A 20,799-nucleotide genomic window follows, 5' to 3' on the forward strand; every position below is an offset into this window, starting at 1 on the left:
AGCATACTTATGCATGACTTTGCTATTTCCTTTTCCTTCCATGAAAACTCTTTAACAGAAACATGTGTGTGTGTGTGTGTGTGTGTGTGTGTGTGTGTGTGTGTGTAGTATTGACTGCCGTAGACTTACGTATGAATTGTTACTATTAATTAGAATTATTTCTAGTATCATCTTGGTATCTCTTCATCCACATTACCCAAGTGTTAACTCAGGAAGGGATGTAATCCCACATCCCACCCCTTTTAATGCACCTCCTCGTGTTTTAGGTACGGTATTCAGATATTAGAGTCTCTTTACATCTAGTCCAAGAGTTGCTGTTGCTGCATTTTTGCTTTGAGTTAGTGCTTTTGACTGCAAGTATTAGAAAGCCAACAAAATTACTTAAGGAATCAGAGAATGCATTATTATATCCTGGCAGAATAGTAGAGGTCAGAACTGACTCATTTTCATAGCTCAATGATAACAATACTCAGATTATTTTTAATCTTTCAGCTATGTTATTCTCTCCTTTGTTGGCAGTGTTCTCAGTATAAATTTTCTTGAGTTGACAAGATGGCTAAATGGTTACAGTGGTTCAGGCATCCTATTCAAATAGATAAGAGATTACCCACCGCCCTCTTTCTGTCTCCCTTCCTAATCTTAACAGTTGGAAAGTCACTTTCATAAACACCAGCAGACCTGTCTCACTGACCAGCATTGTCCCGTATGCCTTGACCTTAAGAAATCATGACCTGGAACAGTGCAAGTACCTTAAAAGGCTTAGACCAGCCAGTATCTAATTTCCATGGATTGAGTAAAGTTCAGCTTTCCTGTAAGTGTACAGCTTCACTTCATAGAGAATGATGGATAGCTGAAGAAATCTCTGCTGGTGTTGAAGATAAGGAATGAAGGAGATGGGGTTTAAACTTGAGTGTCAAATATTAACAGGTTCAATGTGTAGAGTCTACTACAGTACATGCTAAACATCCACTCATTCCCTTTTTCTCATTAATAAAGCTTATACCTGTAGATAATGCACTCACTCATCTGGAATGTGAGAAAAGCTTCATCTTTCTAGTGTATCTATCTCCAATTTCAGGAACTCTGGTTTATGCTCAAGTCTTTCTCATTACATCTTGATACAGGTATCCACTAGATAACCAACACAGAGAAAAGAGAACACGAAAACTCTGACAGGTTCCAAAATAGTCGACTTAAAAAAAAAAACTCTCTCTATAGCTAATTTTTGCAATTACTTTTATCAAAAGTTGGAGTCTATTTCTTCAACTCTCAAAAATGTACTGCCCATGTAACTTGCTTTGACCAAAAGGAAACTGCAGGCTTTTGGACATTTCGTATGCTAACCCAGAGCCTCAAGAAAGTAGGCACATCTCTGATCTATCTTGTAACCATGACTTGAAAAGCCCAGATGACCTTATGGAAGAGGAAACATCACAGAGGAGAGAATCCAGTTGACCTAGCTGTCAAGCTGTCAACATGCCAGAACTGTCTACAGTCAGATGATCACCCTGCCCCCCACCAAATATTTGAAAGAGTACATCCTAGGACAGGGGTTGGCAATTTAAGTTTACATTTGTAAAGTGTTGTTAAAAAATAAAGAAGAATGTGCAATAGGAACCCATACATGACATACAAAGTCAAAGATATTTACTGTTTAGTCCTTTGAATAAATATTGCTGATTCTTAATCTTTTAGAGAAAAAGAGCCAGCTGTCCAACCCACATTTGACTGTATATGCATGAGTGAATTCTGGTAATAGAAGAAAACAAATGAAATGGAAAATAATGAACAATAATAGTAGATCATTATTAAGCCACTAAATTTGATGTGGATTGTTTTTGCAGCAATTGCTGATATAATGATTCAGAAACTTCCATTCAGAAAATAGAAGAAAAATAATATATAAAATTTATGGATCTATAGCAGAGTTCAGCATGCTTTTTTTTTTTTATAAAGGACTCAGTAGTTAATATTTTCAGGCTTGTGGAGAATGCCATCTCTGCCACTACAAAAATAACTCCACCATTGTAGAGTTAATGGAACACTGCTATATCCATTCACTCACTTACTGCAAGTGAAAGCATGAAAGTAGCCATGCACAATAAATGAATGAATGGGTATAATTCTGTTCCAATAAAACTTTACTTACAAACAGAGGAGACAGGCCATGTTTTGCCCACATATTAAATATTTCAACCCCTGTCATACAGCATGTATCATGGGTTTAGAAGCTATCCCTAATGGAAGAAAAGAATGAAGATTCCTATGGAACGAGTATGAGTATTTTTGGTTTCACTTTGCTTTCTTGACCAATACATCTATTTAACTTCTGCTTTCTGGCGAAATCTCCAAATTCCTTTGTTAGCCATAATTCTTAATTCTTCATTTAAGGGAATTTTTCTTGTCCATTGTCCTTAATGTTCAAACCTGGGATGTATATTGGGAGGACTATGTTTTCTGGGAGTCAACCCAGCTTACTCAGCGTTTTAGTTGTTCTTGACTATGGGAATACAGCAGCCTGGGAATTCCTTTCCAGTTAAGAGTTGTCATCATTCAACTTATGGTTTCTTAACATAACACTTAGACTTTTACATTTGTGTTCAGTCAATTCTCAGCTAACAACTCCAACCAAAATGTTTATTCAACCCTAGATTTCTGTACGGAAATCCAGTATCCTAGCCAAGGTACTCTGCATTTGTTTGTAACTTGGATGCTCAGTTTAATGATCTTGAAAGACCAAGACATGCAGTCTCCGGGGGAAGTCCTTGTCTCTATTTATCATACATTCATTTCCTCTGGGCTATTTTCATTTATTTGGCAAAGAATGCCAAATAGAAGGTACTCAGAGAAAAATTAGATGTTAATTATGTTCCAATCTTACCTCCTGCTGTTTCCCCTGCTTACCATGTTGGAGAGAAACCAAACTTTCAAGTTAAGGCATACTAAAAACTACAAAAAATAGCCAGCAAAATACGCAGGTAACCCCACATTGTGCTGTTCATTTTCATTGTGTCTGTAAGCTCAGTTGAGGTGTAAGGATTGTAATTTGCTCAATTATTTTATGACCCCATAAAAACGTTAACCAACTGCCTGTTGGGAAAAATGATGTTTTCACTGCCCTCGTTTCTGTTTACTTTGATCAGCCAATAATGCCACGTAGATGAATTTCCAGCATCCTACTCTTGATACTGTTAGTGTCTTTCACTAATAAGTTAAATACAATTTAATTTTTCTTTCCTGAATGCTATTGATTATTATTCATCAAAAATACTACTTATAGACCCAGCTTATTAAATGAGTAGATAAAATGAAGGTTAATATTCCCAAGGACTATGCTTAATGTGAAGCTAATTGTATTATTAAATACACAGAGACACAGATATATAGATACACAAATCTATAATCTTTTATAAAAAGCACTTATATGGAAATCAGGACTAATTTGCTTAGGCTTACAGTCTTCTCATTGATAACATAGCGAATGAAATATTTTCTCTTGAAATCTTGTTTTTTTTTCCCTTTTATTCCTTATTCTTTAAGGAAGGCTACAAAAGATAGATTATTGTGTACATCTATACAACTGTGTACATAAATGCATTTTTATCTGGGGACGTCAAGATTTGTGACGCACTCCCAACAATTCTTGCCAGTAATCAAAAATAACCAGTCACAATTAACTTACATTTTTCTTGCTGAATATCAAATCTTTCATAGGTAGAAACTAACTATTTTGAAAGAAAGTTTTCAGACACATAAAACATTTTGAAGTATTCTTAATCTTGTTTGACTTCTGTGCAATGCACTATATCAGAAAAACAAAGAGAATAAAATGTTCTTAGAATATCATTATGTTTTAATGAAAGCAAACAACTTGTTTTTTTAAGTTTTAGTCATTGTCCTTTGTCTTACGGAGAAATAAAATAAAGAGAAATTTAAGCTTTCTTGAGATCCTTTGAATCCATGGAGTACGCTTTGGAAGAAAGCAAAACCATTGTTTTGTTTTAATTTTCAGATCTGGAAATGAGCACTGCGTACATGAATTGCCAGCAACAGTGTGTGTTACAAAGAAACCACAGTTTATTTTCACCAAGAGAACATTTTCGCTAGATTCCTCTCAGGTGTTCATTCATAGGGTTAGAAAAAATGCCATTTCACTGAAGTGGCTTAACAATACATTTACAAACATAAATAGCTAAAAACATTCATTATCTATTATAGCCAATTTACATTGGAAACTGAGTAATGTAGGTTAAGGGTGAGTTGTTTACACTATTCTATATAACTTTCCAGAGATAATCATCAGAAAATGTCATAGCTAATTGCCTGGGGTCTTTGGTTTTAGGCATGAATTAAAAAGAGAAGAGAAACAATAATTTTAGTTTGTGTGTCCAAGCATAATTTCTCAATGATACACGGATATAAGAGATGAAGCCCAGGATGACAATAAAAATAAAATTTAGCACTGAAATCATGTATAATATTGTCACTTGATCCCTAGCTGTCTCCCTCATGATCTTCCAGCAGATATCAAGCCTATCATTAGCTGCTGCTTGGTATGGCAATCTTACGATGCCGTGGATAATTGGGTGATGTTGCATGGTAATCAGTGAGGTTTGAAGGATACCCCCCGGTGTTGTATTTATAGCTGTTCATAAATATGGATCTTTTGGCTCTTTCTTACCCTACAGCAAGTTTTGCGATGTCTGAGAGCGATCCCACGGAGGAGAATATTTTCTTCCTACTAAAGGCCTGATGATCAGCCCCAAAGTCCCCCAGGAAGCTTGTAGATCCTGATGGTAGTGGAATTGCTTTCTATCTTCTCTAATTGTCTTACATTATTGAGTGGACACCAGGATCTGGTCTTTAATATGATTTTAAGTATGCCATGCTAGCATAGTGCTGACAATGAAGTGGAAACTCAGTCAAAATTTGCTGAATTAATATATATACATATGAGTGTATGCATTTGTGTGCATACATATGTGTATATTTATTTACATGCACTGCACTTTTTTTCAGAAATATTAGAAATGTTCTATAATTTGTTTTAGCAATGCAAGGAAATACTGATAAAATAAGAAGACCAATATATTGAGTCAAAACTTTTCAGAACTGACTTTATCTTAAATTCTGCCTTACCTTTTAAAAAATTCATTTGCTAACATTTATTTTTCTTTCAAGTAAAACTTACATATGACATAGTGCACAAATCTTAAGTCTACATCTTCATGATTTTAATGTATGTTTACATCCAGACAAAGACATTATATTTCTAGGACCCCATCAGGCACCCTCATGCCTTCATTCTGGATAACGATTACCCAAAATGACCACTTTTATATTTTCTACCATCATATGTTATTTTTCCTAATTTTGAAATTCATATATATGTAATAATACAGTATATAGTACTTCATATCTCATTTTTTTCACTCAACATTGTAAATATGGGATTCATCCAAGTTATTGCATGTTTCAGTGGTTTGCTCTTTTCTTGCTTGGCAGATTTTATTATATTAATATATTAAAAATTACTTATATATTTTAGGAATGATGTACATTCAGTAGTTGTTAGTTTCTGTACAAATGTTTAGATTTAGTAGACAATGAAAAGGTTTTTCCAACCGGTTTTACCAATTCAATTCCAACCAGGGAATCGTGAAATTTCCAGTTGCTCTACATTTTTGACAACACTAGGTCTTGTCAATTATTTAAATCTTAGCCATTCTGGGGGTGGATCTAATATGTCAAGTATCCTTTTATATACATATTGGTGATTCAGAAAACCTTATTGCTGAAATGTCTGCTCTATTTGTTTGCATATTATATTTGTTTGCCCTTTCTGCATTGTTTTGTAGCCGTGCTTTGTATTACCTAAGTATGAGTATGTATGGCTTGCAAATATCTTCTCCTGGAAATTTTACTCTTTTAATGATGTATTTATTTCATAGAAATCCCTATTTAAACTAAGTTTAATTTCTCAAAATTTTATGGTTATTCTTTTATGTTTTATATTTTCTGCAATATGCACTTAAATTTTCTTGTAAAAGCTATATTATTTTTCCTTTCTTATATAGATCTGTAATCCTTTTCAGCTTAGGTCTTTGTGTACATTTGGGAGTTATATAGGTATGTGTCTTTTTCTGTTCTCCAGGTGCTATGTCCTATATCTCTACACTTACATGGACACTATGCTGTCTTATTGCTAGCTTTAAAAAAAACTCTTGATATCTAGTGATATACATTCTCCAGCTCTGTTTGTTCTCATAAGGATTGTGTTGAATTTTCTACTTCCTTCAATTTTCATAAAAATTCTTAAATTAGTTTGTTAAACTCCAGGAAAAAAAATAGGAATATTGATTGAAATTATATTTTATTGGGCACAGTGGCTCACACCTGTAATCCCAGCACTTTGGGAGGCTGAGGTGGGCAGATCACTTGAGGCCAGGAGTTTGAGAGCAGCCTGGCCAACATGGTGAAACCCCATCTCTACTAAAAACACAAAAATTAGCTGGGCATGGTGGTGGGTGCCTATAATCCCAGCTACTCAGGAGGCTGAGGCAGGAGAATCACTTGAACCCAGGAGGCTGAGGTTGCAGTGAGCTGAGATTGTGCCACTGCACTCCAACCTGGGCAGCAGAGCAAGACTCCATCTTAAAACAAACAAACAAAAAATATATTATATTTTATCTATAGATCTATTTAGGAAGAATTTATATCCTTACAATATAATATATTTCATTTATTAGCATCACATCATATTTCTAAATATATTTATATCTTAATTTATCTAAAATAGATTTGTAGTTATTAGTGTAGAGAGCTAATATACCTCCTGTGAGATTTATTCTGTGGTATTTTTGGTAGTTTTATGTAAAATGATTTTTTCTTTCCATGTTTAAATTTTTTGCTACAATATAAAATAAATTGGTTTTTACACATTTAATTTAAAATTATAGACCCCGATAAAATAATTTATTCCTTCTAGCAATTTATTTAGAAATTATTCCATTGTGTGAATCCGATGCCTAGAATATCCAACCATCATATTTACAAGCCAAGGATTAATACAATGTCATATTTCACAAAGGAGTCATTTAGTTTGTAATTATTTTTGGCATAGCTTTTTGTCACAAAGTAACATTATTTAAAACAATTTATTTGAACAATTCATACTTTCTTAAAAATAATCTTTTACTGTAATAGTCTATTCTTAAACTTTCAATTTTTTAAACTATGCCATTTTGATTGGTAATTTATTTTTATCATCCCCACTATTGTTTGAAACATATGTATTGCTTTTAGATATTTTTCTAAAATGTTCATTACTCTTAAACATTGGCAAAGACTCTATATATTCTATGAGCTCAACTTTTTTATCTTCTACTTACAAATAAAAACATGTAATATTTATCTTGCTGGGCCTGGCTTATATCACTTAACATAATATCCTCTAGGCTCATCCATGTTACAATGAAAAACAGGATTTTGTTAGTTTTCATTGCTGAATAATATTCTATTGTGTATATATACCAAGCCTATTCGTTCATCTCTTGATAGATGCTTAGGTTGATTCCATATCTTGGTTATTGTGAATAGTACTGCAATAAACGGGGGAGTGCAGATATCTCTTCAATACATTGATCTCCTTTTCTGGACCATGAGCAATGTGAGGAATGGGAGAAACAGCTAACTGCAAGATAAATAGTGTAGAAAGAGCAGAGCAGGACAGGCAGCACTACAAGAAACACCTGGAAGAGCAGAAGAGGTTGGAGGAGCAGAGGCTAAAGGAGGAACAGAGGAAGGATGTCCTGGAGGAGAAGTGGAGGCAGAGACTTGAGGAGGAGAAAGAACGTCATGGGGCTGTTGTACAGCATCCAACGGGAAGGAGCCAGAAGCCAAAACAAAAGTGTAACCTGTGGTCTTGGGGAAAAGCTCTCCACGGTAGCCCTATGATTCACAGTGCAGGTGGTTTTCTTGAATCTTCATTCTCCTCTTTCAATTTAGCAGGGCTGGACCACCACTTCACAACTTCTGGTGGTACCAGAGAAGCTGTGATACAGACATCCCTGTGACTGCCAATTGCCTGACCTGTAGCTAGCACCTCAGGCCTAGGGCCGGTGCGTCAATCGCTGAACCATCACCACCTTAGTCATCATGTATGCTTAATACTTTCATGCATAGAGGTAGATCTGGGATTGACACATTGTTTCTTAAGTGTGATAATATGACTGAGGTGACTTAAAGGTGTTGAAATAAAGTAATTACAGTAGTAGAAAAAATAAAATAGGATTTATGGATTATAGAGTAGTTCTAGCTTTAGTTTTTTTAAGGAACTTCCATTCTATTCTCCATAATGGATATACTGATTTATATTCCCACCAACAGTGTAGAGAGGCTGGTATAGACAGGAGGAGATGTGGATAAAGAGATGTCAGTTAAATAACACAAAATTACAGCTAGATAGGAATAATAATTTCTTGTATTCTTTAGCACTGTACGGTGACTACAGCTAATGGTAACTTACTCTATATTTTCAAATATCATTAAGAGAGGATTTCGAATGTTCCCAACACAAAAAAGGATAAATGTTTCAGATGATGGATATGCTAATTACTTTGATTTGATTATTACTTTGATTTGATTATTACACATAATATGCATTCAAATACAACTGCATACACCCTAAATATGTACCATTATTGAGTCAATTAAAAAAATTTTCGCTGGACGCGGTGGCTCATGCCTGTAATCCCAGCAATTTGGGAGGCTGAGGCGGGCAGATCACGAGGTCAGGAGATGGAGACCATCCTGGCTGAAAACCCCGTCTCTACTAAAAATACAAAACAATTAGCCAGGCGTGGTGGCGGGCGCCTGTAGTCCCAGCTACTCGGGAGCCTGAGTCAGGAGAGTGGCGTGAACCCGGGAGGTGGAGCTTGCAGTGAGCCAAGAGCGCGCCACTGCACTCCAGCCTGGGCGACAGAGCAAGACTCCGTCTCAAGAAAAAAAAAAAAAAATTAAAGAACTTGCAAGTTATATATATAATAAAGGACTTGTATCTAGTATATATAAAGCACCCTTACAACTCAAAATGAAAAGACAAATTGTCCAATTAAAAAATGGACAAATGATCTGAATTGACAGTTCTTCCCATGAAAAATACAAATGACCAATAAACGCATAAAAAGCTGATCAAATCATTAGCCATTGACAAATCAAAAGTACAGTGAGATACCACTTTACATCTGTGAGGTTGACTATAATAAAAAACACAGATTACAGCCAATAATAAATGTTATCAAGGATGTGGAGGAGTTGAACACTCATACACAATAGGTGAGAATGTAGAATGGTGCAACTGCTGTGGATGACAGCTCGGTAGTTTCTCAAAAAGTGAAATGTAAAATTACCATGTGACCAAACAATAGAGTAGAATATCGTTCTACTATAAAAATGAAATACTGGTATAAGCTTCAACATAAATGAACCTTGAAAACATTATGCTAAGTCAGCCAAGACAGACACAAAAGGCCACATATTGTATGACTCCATGTATATGAAATGTCTAGAATAAACAAATCCATAAAAACAGAAGGTAGATTCATGGCTTACTGGGGCTAGGGAGAAAGGGTAAATGGGGAGTGACTGCTTGATGGGCATGACTTTCTTTGGGGGGAGATGAAAATTTCCCAAACTAATTGTAAGTAATGGTTGCACAAGACTGTGAATTTACTAAAAACTACTGAATTGTATATTTTAAGTGAATGAGATGTATGGTAGGTAAATTTTATGTGAATAAATCTCATATAAAAAAAGAAAAAGAATGAAAAATACAAGGTAAGACAATTTGGATAAAATAGCTAATTTGTAATTTGATATAAAGAAGAAATATAAAAAGTAAAAAGAAAAGGCAGAACAAAATGATTTAAGGCTACACCAATGTTGTAACAATTTATTGCGTATTCTATTAAAATACAGAAACATACATGATACAGTTTGGCTGTGTCCCCACCCAAATCTCATCTTGAATTGTGATCCTCATAATCCCCATAATTCCCATGTGTCAAGGGAGAGACCAAGTGGAAGAAATTGAATCATGGGGGTGGTTTCCTCCATGCTCTTCTCGCAATGGTGAGTTAGTTCTCATGAGATTTTATAGTTTTATATTGTTTGGTAACTCCTCCTATATTCATTGTCCCTCCTGCCGCCTTTGGAAGAAGGTGTCTTGTTTCCCCTTCACCTCTGTCATGATTGCAAGTATCCTAAGGCCTACCCAGCCATGCCGAATTGTGAGTCAACTTAAACTCTTTCCTTTAGGAATTACCCAGTCTTGGGCAGTTCTTTATAGCCGTGTGAGAGTGGACTAATACAGTATACTTGCCAGAGTTAGTTTTAGGGAGATGGAGATTTCTCTTCTTAAACCATTTGAAGATGCTTGAGGTGGAAGGATAGATTATAATAGACCAGAGTGTGATGAGAATTACATTGGAGGATAATACGGATGAGTCCAGGGACAGGAGAAAGCTATGTTTTTCATTACACTTCCTATCCCTGTAATTCAGAGTGGTCAGTAAGTTACTCAAAAGAGTGAAAAAATACCTGTGATGAAGCTTTGGGGAACTTAGGAGTGTAGCTCTGCATTGAGAATCCTGAAATATATTTTGAGACTTAGAGAAAATAGGTGATATTCTTTAGGCCTTTGCAGTTATGTTGGAAATAACATGGAACAAATTCCATCCAATAGGAAATCTGGACCACGTTCAATGGTTTTTGAGAGGCTGGAGCAACCTAGAAGACACTAAACAAAGCAAGTCAGAAAAAAGGGTACGATTACTACTAACTCATTCCATTTTGTTCTCATCCATGAAAATTCGAATTAAGATTCTGTTCAAAGCCGTAGCTCTGATTAAATCTTCCAATCTTTAATAGCTTGCCAGTGTTTCAAAAGAAGATCCAGATATATGCAGCATTATGTGAATTAACTGGAGTCGTTAAATCTTACGATTTTCATATGGATTAGCTAACAATGGAGTTGTCATTGTTTGATCAAACTCCATTGGAAACTTAAGCCTCTGTGGGCCTTGGTTGCATCTCACTGGGTCGTCTTGACTTATCACCAGCTTAGAGGATCCAGGAAACATTATTAAAGGAGATCTCACAAAATAATTTCACCCAAGCACTTTTGAAGGAAGTGGGATTAACAAAGAAAGCATAAAATGTCCTCTGTATTTTACCTAAAACAAAAGTAGATTAGTTGTACAAAAAAGTCTGCGTATGGTATAAAAATACATTTGCCAGAATTTTATTTCAGGCAGTACATGGTGCTAGTTTAGAATGCATTCTTGATAATCTCTGAAACTTGAATGTGAACAAAATGTTCTTGTTAGAGAAAAGCGAGGCTAGTGGAAATAAGAATGCAATTAAGGCCAGGCGCGGTGGCTCAAGCCTGTAATCCCAGCACTTTGGGAGGCCAAGACGGGCGGATCACGAGGTCAGGAGATTAAGACCATCCTGGTTAACACGGTGAAACCCTGTCTCTACTAAAAACACACACAAAAAATAACCGGGCGTGGTCGTGGTCACCTGTAGTCCCAGCTACTCAAGAGGCTGAGGCAGGAGAATGGTGTGAACCCGGGAGGCAGAGCTTGCAGTGAGCCGAGCTCGCCCCACTGCACTCCAGCCTGGGCAACAGAGCAAGACTCCATCTCAAAAAAAAGAATGCAATTAAACAGAAAGATGGTAAGGGGGTATGATGAATGATACACTCTTCTGTTTTCCCTTTCACTCATAATATTCAATAATAACTTGCAAATATTCACAAAAATTTTGAAGCTGCAAGAAAAATTTTGAACAAAGATTTTTTTTTTAGCAACAAACTACTTGCTGAGAAAAATTTTCGGAAAAAAAGTTTTGTTTTAAATGTCGCATTCAAAAATAGAGAAGACCTGTTGAGAAGGAATTTAATTTTCAGGGAATTAGGGTTGTGTTAATTGCTGAAATCAAAGAGGTGATCGGATGGTCTTGATACTTTTTCAAGATTATAAGTCAGATTCTATCAAATCACAGAATTAGTGATTTCCCATATGACTTGAGGCATCTTGACTGCAAAGAAATAGCACTTTGATTAAAATAGTAGAAACTAGAGGACGTTGTGCTAAGTTAAATAAGTCAGGAACAGAGAGACGAATACTGCATGATATCACTTACATGTGGAATCTTAGAAAGTTAAACTCGTAGCAGTAGTTAGTTAGTAAATTGGTGGTTACTAGGGGCTGGTGGGGAGGGTGGGTGTGAAAAGGGACGGCATTGAACAAAGGGTAAAATTTTTAATTAAACAGGAGGAATACATTCTGGTGATCAATTGCACAGCATAGTGACTTCAGTTAATGACAATGTGTTGCATATTCCAACACAACTGAAAGAAAATGTTAAATGTTTTCAACACAAAGAAATGATAAATTTGAGTTGATAAATATGTGATAAATTTTGAGGTGATAAATAAATAATTAGCCTGATTTGGTTATTCCACAATATATAAATGTATCCAAACACCACACTGTACCCCATAAGTATAATTATTTGTCAAGTAAAAACAAAATACGTGTTATACATTATGTTAATACACACATATTTGCAGATTTATTTTATGTTTTCAATTTGATGGAAATATAATTTAAAAAATCACTTCCAGGGTGAAATGCTAAAGAATAGGCAAAATGATATAATTGTTGATGGAAGGCAAACATAAATATTCTTCCTGGGCTGTGAAACTGTAAGGTGAATGGAAAATTCTCACAGTAACTGCAGATCTATAAGGTGGTATCTCACAATGCATTCACTGTGAATTTATTCTAAGCACAGTTCAATGGGAAATTATGCAAGAGTAAATCTTTGTGATGGAAATATTTTCAATAAAACTACTTCTGTAAGAAACATTTAGGTTAAGGAAAAGAGCAAAATTACATCATTACCAAATTTATCAGCGAGTAAATTATTAGAATTTATTTAAAAATATCTTTTTAGAGAAGTTAGCTAAAGCAAAATGAGTGGAGTTTATGGATACCTATAGCTATTGCTCTGAGGCTCATTCTAAGCCATTTTATGTCGAATGGTTGACTTTTAGGGAGGATATGGTTAAATTGTTCTGCTCGTCTCTTTACCAGAAATAAATGGATCAAGCCCAGAGTACTTTCTGTGAATTGAACAGTTTCACAGGGTTTGAGAAAGGACTTCTCAGTTTAGACCAAATTATACTCCATGTGTATACCTTGGATTTGTTTATTTCATACTGCATCCCTCTTTTTTTGTTAGGTGATGCTGCAATATCAACCAATTCACAAACATCAATGACAAAAAAAAAAAAAGACACAGGTTTATTCTATCTTTCACATTCTATGTTGTCTAAGACTTCACTGAAGATAAGCTGCATGCCTTCGTTATTCTGGAATTCTGGTTGAAGGAGCAGCCCTTACAAAACGAAACTGTCTCAAGATGCAGGGGAGAGAAAAAATTGTGGTACCAGATATTGACTTAGATTATTTCTGCTCGGACATGGAAAACGTCATTTTAGTTTGCATTTAATTTATCAAAAAGCCAATGACACAAGGAATTATAATTCTATCAGGGAAGAGAGGAAATGGGAGATTGTCAAATCTACCAATGAATTTTAAAAAATTGTTATCATCTGTGTTTAATGTCCTAGAGCTAACCACATACATATTATATGAGAGACTTAAGTGCCTATATTCATTAAAGTGATCAGAGAAATTATATTTTCAAGTACTATTTGTACATATGTATATATTTTAACAGCTAGATGATATTTCATTTAAATATGTACATATTTTCTAGAAATGTAAGCAACTTTGCAGTGAGCATCCTTCTTTGAATCTGCGGCACATGTAATGTATCAGCACATACCCGGTGGTGGTATTACTGACTCATGGGGCATTTATTTAAAATTGTGATAGATATTACCAAAATGTAATTCAAATATGTCATACCAATTTAAAAACTCACCAACAATAGATGAGAATCATGATTATCCCAGAACGCTGTCAATATTGAGTATTGAAAAATTATATCTTATTCTAGTTTTACTTTGCATTTATTTTGCTATTTGCAAGATTGAGTTTCTTTTACATAGTTACTGTAATATGTATCTTTACAGAATTATTAGTGGATTCAGACACTTAAGTATATTGTGAGCATCATAAATTCTTAGAGAGTTGAACTACAGATTCAATATAAACCAAGTGGCCTATTTATCTTAGGATATTGAAAACATCTTTGACCTTCTATATCTATTATTTATTGAATTAACCAAAATAGCCAAAAATATTTAATGACTTCTTTCCATAAATTCACTAGTTCACACAAACAAAGAACATATAGATTAAATGTGGGTACAGGGCATGAAAAAGTCTTTAGAAGACTAAAGACATTGTGTTCAAATTATTAGCCCAATGTTTGTAGAAAATAAGTGTTCCTAATCAATGCATTAAAGACTTTTTGTGTAATCATTTGTCTAGGAATGTTTCTGAAGGAGGAGGTTATAGAATCTTCCTTTGTGAGATGGTAGGATTTAGCTATATGAAAGCCGTCAACTTTTATGTACGGTACTATATATTATGGTATGAATAAAACATGTATTTATACCATAGGAATTACTTAATAATGCTCAAATATTTCAAATAATTGTTTTTTATCCAAACCATTTATTGATATGTACAATTTACATTTTTTAATAACTTAAAATTTACTAAGTGACAACACCAGTAGACATCACTAGGATAACTAAACATGCAGGAAGAATACAAAAAAGAACCATCTAAGTGAGAAAAGAGATATAACTACAGGTGAATCTATCTAGGAGGGAGAATAGAAATTAATTATTTGATTGAGGCTTGAACCTGGAATGTCTACAGGTGAAAATTGTTGGAGAAAATCTCAAAATATAGAAAATGCCATGAAAACACAGGTAGAAATAAAAGCATTTTTTAGAAAATGTCTAAATAATGCACTAAGAGATTAAAAAACAAAGACTTTAAGATACTTTCTTTTGTTATTAATTGACACGTAATAATAGTACTTATCTATGGGGCACAGTGTGATGTTCTGATATATGTTTACATTGTGTAATGATCAAATTAGGGTAATTAGTATGTCCCTTACCTCAAACATTAACCATTTCTTGATGGTGAGAGCATTCAAATTCGTCCCTTCTGGCTATTTTAAAATATATAATACATTGTTAACAAGTCAACCTACAAGCAATAGGTTACTAGAATAGATTTCTCCTCTTTAATTGTAACTTTGAACCTATATAACTAGCCACTGTCCACCTACCACAACCACCCTTCCTTGACTCTGGTAACTATTTTTATCCTAGGACCTCCATGAGATCAACATTTTAGCTCTCACATATAACTGAGATCGTGCAGTATTTGTCTTTCTGTGCCTGGCTTATTTCACTTAACACATTTCCTAGGCTCATGTCTGTTGTCACAAATTACAGAATTTATTCTTTTTCATGGCTGAATAGTATTTTATTACATACATATACCATATTTTCTTTCTTTATCCCTTTAACCATTGAGGAACACAAGCTGATTTCATACCTTGGCTATTGTGACCAGTACTGCAATAAACATGGGAGTGCAATATTCTTTTACACACAGATTTTCTTTCTTTTTTTTTTTTTTGAATATATACCCAGTAGTGGGATTGCTGGATCATGTGATAGTACTATTTTTAATTTTTTGAGGAATTTCCATACTATTGCTCATAATGGCCATACTAATTTACAACATTACAACAGGAAATAAGGTTTCCTGTTTCTCCACATCCTCACCAGTATTTGTTATGTTTTGTCTTTTTGATAATATGTATTCTGAATGAAGGAGATGACATCTCATTGTGGTTTTGATTTGCATTTTCTTGATAATTAGTGATGATGATCATTTTTTCGTGTATGTCTTCTTTTGAGAAATGTTTATTCAGGTCTTTTGCTCACTTATGAAAAAACAGTCTTGAAAGATAATCTGGTTAATATTAAGTCTTGGGAGCTGAAGTTTATATATGACTTGGTGACAAAACGATGCCACCATGTATTACATCATATAAGATATGACCATTGTAATACAATTTTATGCATTCAGGAAGCAGCGTGGCCAAAGAATGTGCGATTGATTGGACATGAAGTGGAGGTAAGAAACATAACACCAAGGTCATAAAAAGGAAGCAATTAGGGAACTGGACAGGAACCATGATTTGGAATGAGACTGGAAGGAAAGAAGCAATTGTGAGTTATTGTAAGGTTACAATCCAGAAAATAGCAATGGACTAGGTATGCATGTAGTGCAAAAGGGCTAAATAAAAGGTTAATATGAAGCTTTTGAAATTAACTGCCTGAGAAGATATTGTCAGCTTTAACAGAATAAAACTCAGAAGGGATTGTTGATTTGGAGTTGGACAGATAAATTACTATATGATGTTTGGTTTTTTTTACATTTTGACTCAGCAAAATTGACTAATAAGGTTTTCTCTTAGAAATTCTTGTCACAGTCCCTGAGACGTCAGGATTGCAGAAAAACCTTTCTGCTCCTCAAGTTCAATTATCAGATTTGAAAGCAAATTTGAACAGTGGAAGAAAGCAATCCTAGAATTGAAGTTGCTCCCTAAAATCTATCTCAGGAAGGCATCTTCAATGGCATTTGTTATGTCCATGCTATTCTAAAAAGAAATCAGGTACATTGAACATTTACAGTGCATTACTAGTCTATTTAAAGAAAAATCAGCAAACAATTGCAAATATGTTTTGACTGATACAGTGACAGCATGCAATATATTCAAGTTAGTGTGAAATACACAAAGGCACTTTCTTTTTGTACACACAAGTGTGGATAGTAACATGGACCTCATCCATCACATCATATTATTGTTTTATAGCATCCTTAATGTACTATTAATGCAATATGGGAAGTTTAGTCTCCATTCATCAAGTTGTATTAGTACTGTTTCTTGTTATTATTGTATTAAGTTAATATGATACAGTTCTTAATATAACATCATCAAAGTCCATACTGAACGGTAGCATTAATATTAGGAAATTTTCAAGTGCATTTCCACACTGCTTGTGAATCTTTTATGTGCCAAGATGTAATAAGAGGCTCAGAAATATCTGTTGAGACTGCAAGAATATCCATGAGGGAACATTATGAATGTATTATTTTTCGTGTCTGCATACATTCCCATGGAGGCATGTCCCACATGAGCCAGTAAACGTATTTGAAGGGTAAACAACATTTTCTACCCCAATTCTCATATTGGAAGAAATAACATTGTATTATAAAAAAATGTAGGTTGTACATTTATCCTTTTAAAGTCTATTTGGTTTTGGTGCCTATTTACCATGTAGGAAATCATAATTCAGTTCAAAAGATAAGATATGCAAACATAAAGTGGTTAACTAGATACTCAGATATCAAAATGTGTGTGCTAATTATTGGAAAGACAAACAAACCCAGACACAGTTGGAGCTAGAAAAAATAATTTTAATACAAAGGAGCCTGTAATTTTTTAGATATCTGAATAACTCCCAATATAATGCAGCATGTGACTCATACTTTAGAAATCTGAAGAATTTTTTTGCAGATGAAAAATGAGAAGTTACATGAAAGAACAGCATGGGTAGGATGATGCAGGAAGAAAAGTTAAGACTAATTGGGATACTTTCAGTTTATAGTGAAGAGACTAGCTTGTTACTAAATAGAAATTATAGGGAAATAGGAAATACAGAACTAGATTGTAGTTTTTGAAACTAATCCTATAGAAATCTGTGAAGCTATTTGAAGATTATTAGTATAATATAAAGTATATAAATTATTATCTTAGGTTGACAAATATGTCCGTGTTCTTGTAAGGAGGAAAAATGTATAAGAAATTAGGAACAGAAGAAGAAGAACAGTTGATAAGACTCTAGACAAGAGGAAGTAACAGAGTGGGGAGAGAAATAAAAGTTATTTTGGAAAAATGATTCATATATTTAAGAGCTAGGAGACCTTTCCAGAATTATGTATGTTGAACTTCTCTGTTTATATACAAGGTAATGTTGTATTGAACATTACCAGAATTTGGGACTATTTGTATATTGCTAATAAAAAATACAAAACACTTATTAAATATATATGTGGATAGATAGATATATCACAAACTCTGAAAAGAAAGAAATGATGGTTAAAGAAAAGAGCAGAAATTCTCCTCTGGAATATTGATGGAGTCATATTATGCTGATGAGATGAAAACAAGCTTATGAGGTAAATTATGGTCGTGAACATTGATTTTTGAATCCAGTGACAACTGTAGTCATAAATTAGCACCAACTCAACAGCAAGCGAACATTAAAAATGTAAGAGCAGAAGGTCAAGGACGCTTGCCTCCCATTTATGGTTTAGCAATAACATAATTTCTGATGTGAAATGGAAATCAAACAGAAAGACAAGGCTCTGTAAATTACACATTTAGCATGTAGAGTCAATACAGAGATATTTCTAAACCAAGTACATAATGTGTGAGGCTCAGTTCCAATCATAAAACTGGAAAGCTCCTGTAGCAGAGAAAAATCATCATTTTTTTTTCATCATTTTCAATATTGACCTGAACAGAAAAGAAAGAAAAAAAATCCCTGTTATAGCCCCCATTTCTTTTAGTGGAAAAGTTTTTTTTTTTTTTTCATTTTGACACTTGCTTAGATCAAGACTTTATGTGAAATACATATATATATAAATATATATGTATTTATATATAAATACATATATATAAATATATATGTATTTATATATAAATACATATATAAATATATATGTATTTATATATAAATACATATATAAATATATATGTATTTATATATAAATACATATATTTATATATATGTATTTATATATAAATACATATATATATAAATATATGTATTTATATATAAATACATTTATATGTATGTGTGTATATATATATATATTGCTTACATAGTCCACTGGGTACAATGCCTTTTCTAACATCAGGATACATGATATATGTAATCAGTTCTGCCTTCTGAAAAACATGTTCAGTCAAGTAGTAGGAGAATTCCGTCTATTTGAATGCATTTGGGGAGTAAATGGTTTTCTGCACAGCTGATTCAGGCAGAACCCTCACAACATGACTGAAGTGGTTACAAGAGAAATTTATCTATATCTCTCTTGTCATTTAAAACTGGAAATATTACCCTGGAAGAAAAGGACTAAGAATTAACCTGTTTTTCTAACATCTCTAGTATGTGCATGCATATATATATATATATATGCCCAATATGTGTGCACATATGTATGTATATGTGTACATATCAAAAATCTTAAAATAGAGATTTCCCGGAGAGATTGTAAATTTGAACTTTTGAATTATTGAGGGAACAATCTACTACATCTTTATTGTTCCTATGCAAGAGTTATCTTGGAGGTGTGACTACATCCTAGCCTTGAGTTTTGCCTTAAAATCTCAAATTAAATTTTTATATTCCCTTTACTTCTGAAAATTAGGGGCATGTGAAGACATATTAACCATGCAGCTTCTTGTATAAAACATTTTTCTGGATGTAACTTGATATTGACCATGAGTTAATCATGTGTGCATGCATGTGTGGGTGTTTACTTTTAGGATACAGTTTATTCCACCAGAAATATTGTGCACACCTTTTCTATCTGACATTGGCCTCTTTTTTACTATCTTTTAACCAATTTTTATGATCCTTTCTCTATTGAATTCCTTTTTCTACTCTAGTGTGTACTTTGCAACCAATGCTCCAAAATGTTGAACAGTTGCTTTTTTGGTGCATAATTTCCAAACACATACAGGCATGCAATGAAACACCTATGTTCTAAATGTAAGTTCATCTTAGTAAACATTCACAGAGTATTCCTTACAGTAAATTTTTTTTTCTAAAACAAATATTGCAGTTTATCTTTATCTTTTATTTCTCTTTTTTGTCTAAGTCTATAATTATACTCAGGCAAGTTCATTGGTTATTTTTTTATCCTTTATGCTGTCATGAAAATGACCAAGTCCTATATTTCTGTCAAATTATCTCATTTCGTTAAAACTAAGATGTAACTCAACTTGATAGGGATAGTGCATTCCCATATGTATTTTGGTGTGGCAAGGGAAACAACCAACAAAATGAAAGGTAACTATATTTGTGGATTGGAAAAGAATATTTGCAAACCATATATCAGATAATGGGTTAATAACTACAGTGTATAATAAACTCAACTAACTTGATACCACACACAGACACTTGAAAAAATGGGCAAAGGACCTAAATAGACATTTTTTCAAAGAAGACATAAAAATGATCAATAGATATATTAATATAAAAAAGTTTGTCAGTATCACTAATCATTAGGAAAATGCAAATAAAAACCACAATGAGATATCTCTTCACACCTATTGTGATGCTATTATCAGAAAGACAAATGGTAACAAGTGTTAGCAAGGATGTGGAAAATGAGAATGAAAATTGTTACTGCCATTATGTAAATCAATATGGAGATTCCTCAGAAAATTAAAAATATAACAACCACAGACCCAGCAATCCCTTTTCTGGGTATGTGCCCAAAGGAAATGAAGTTAGCACCATGCAGAGCTATCTGCATCCCCATGTGCATTCCCCATGTGTTATTCCAAATAGCCAAGATATGGAATCAATCTAAATGGTCATCAATGAATGAATGCATAAAGAAAATGTGGCATTTGTGTATACAATGG

The sequence above is a fragment of the Pan paniscus genome, chromosome 17 (assembly GCF_029289425.2).
Source record: "Pan paniscus chromosome 17, NHGRI_mPanPan1-v2.0_pri, whole genome shotgun sequence".
In the NCBI taxonomy this organism is placed as follows: Eukaryota; Metazoa; Chordata; class Mammalia; order Primates; family Hominidae; genus Pan; species Pan paniscus.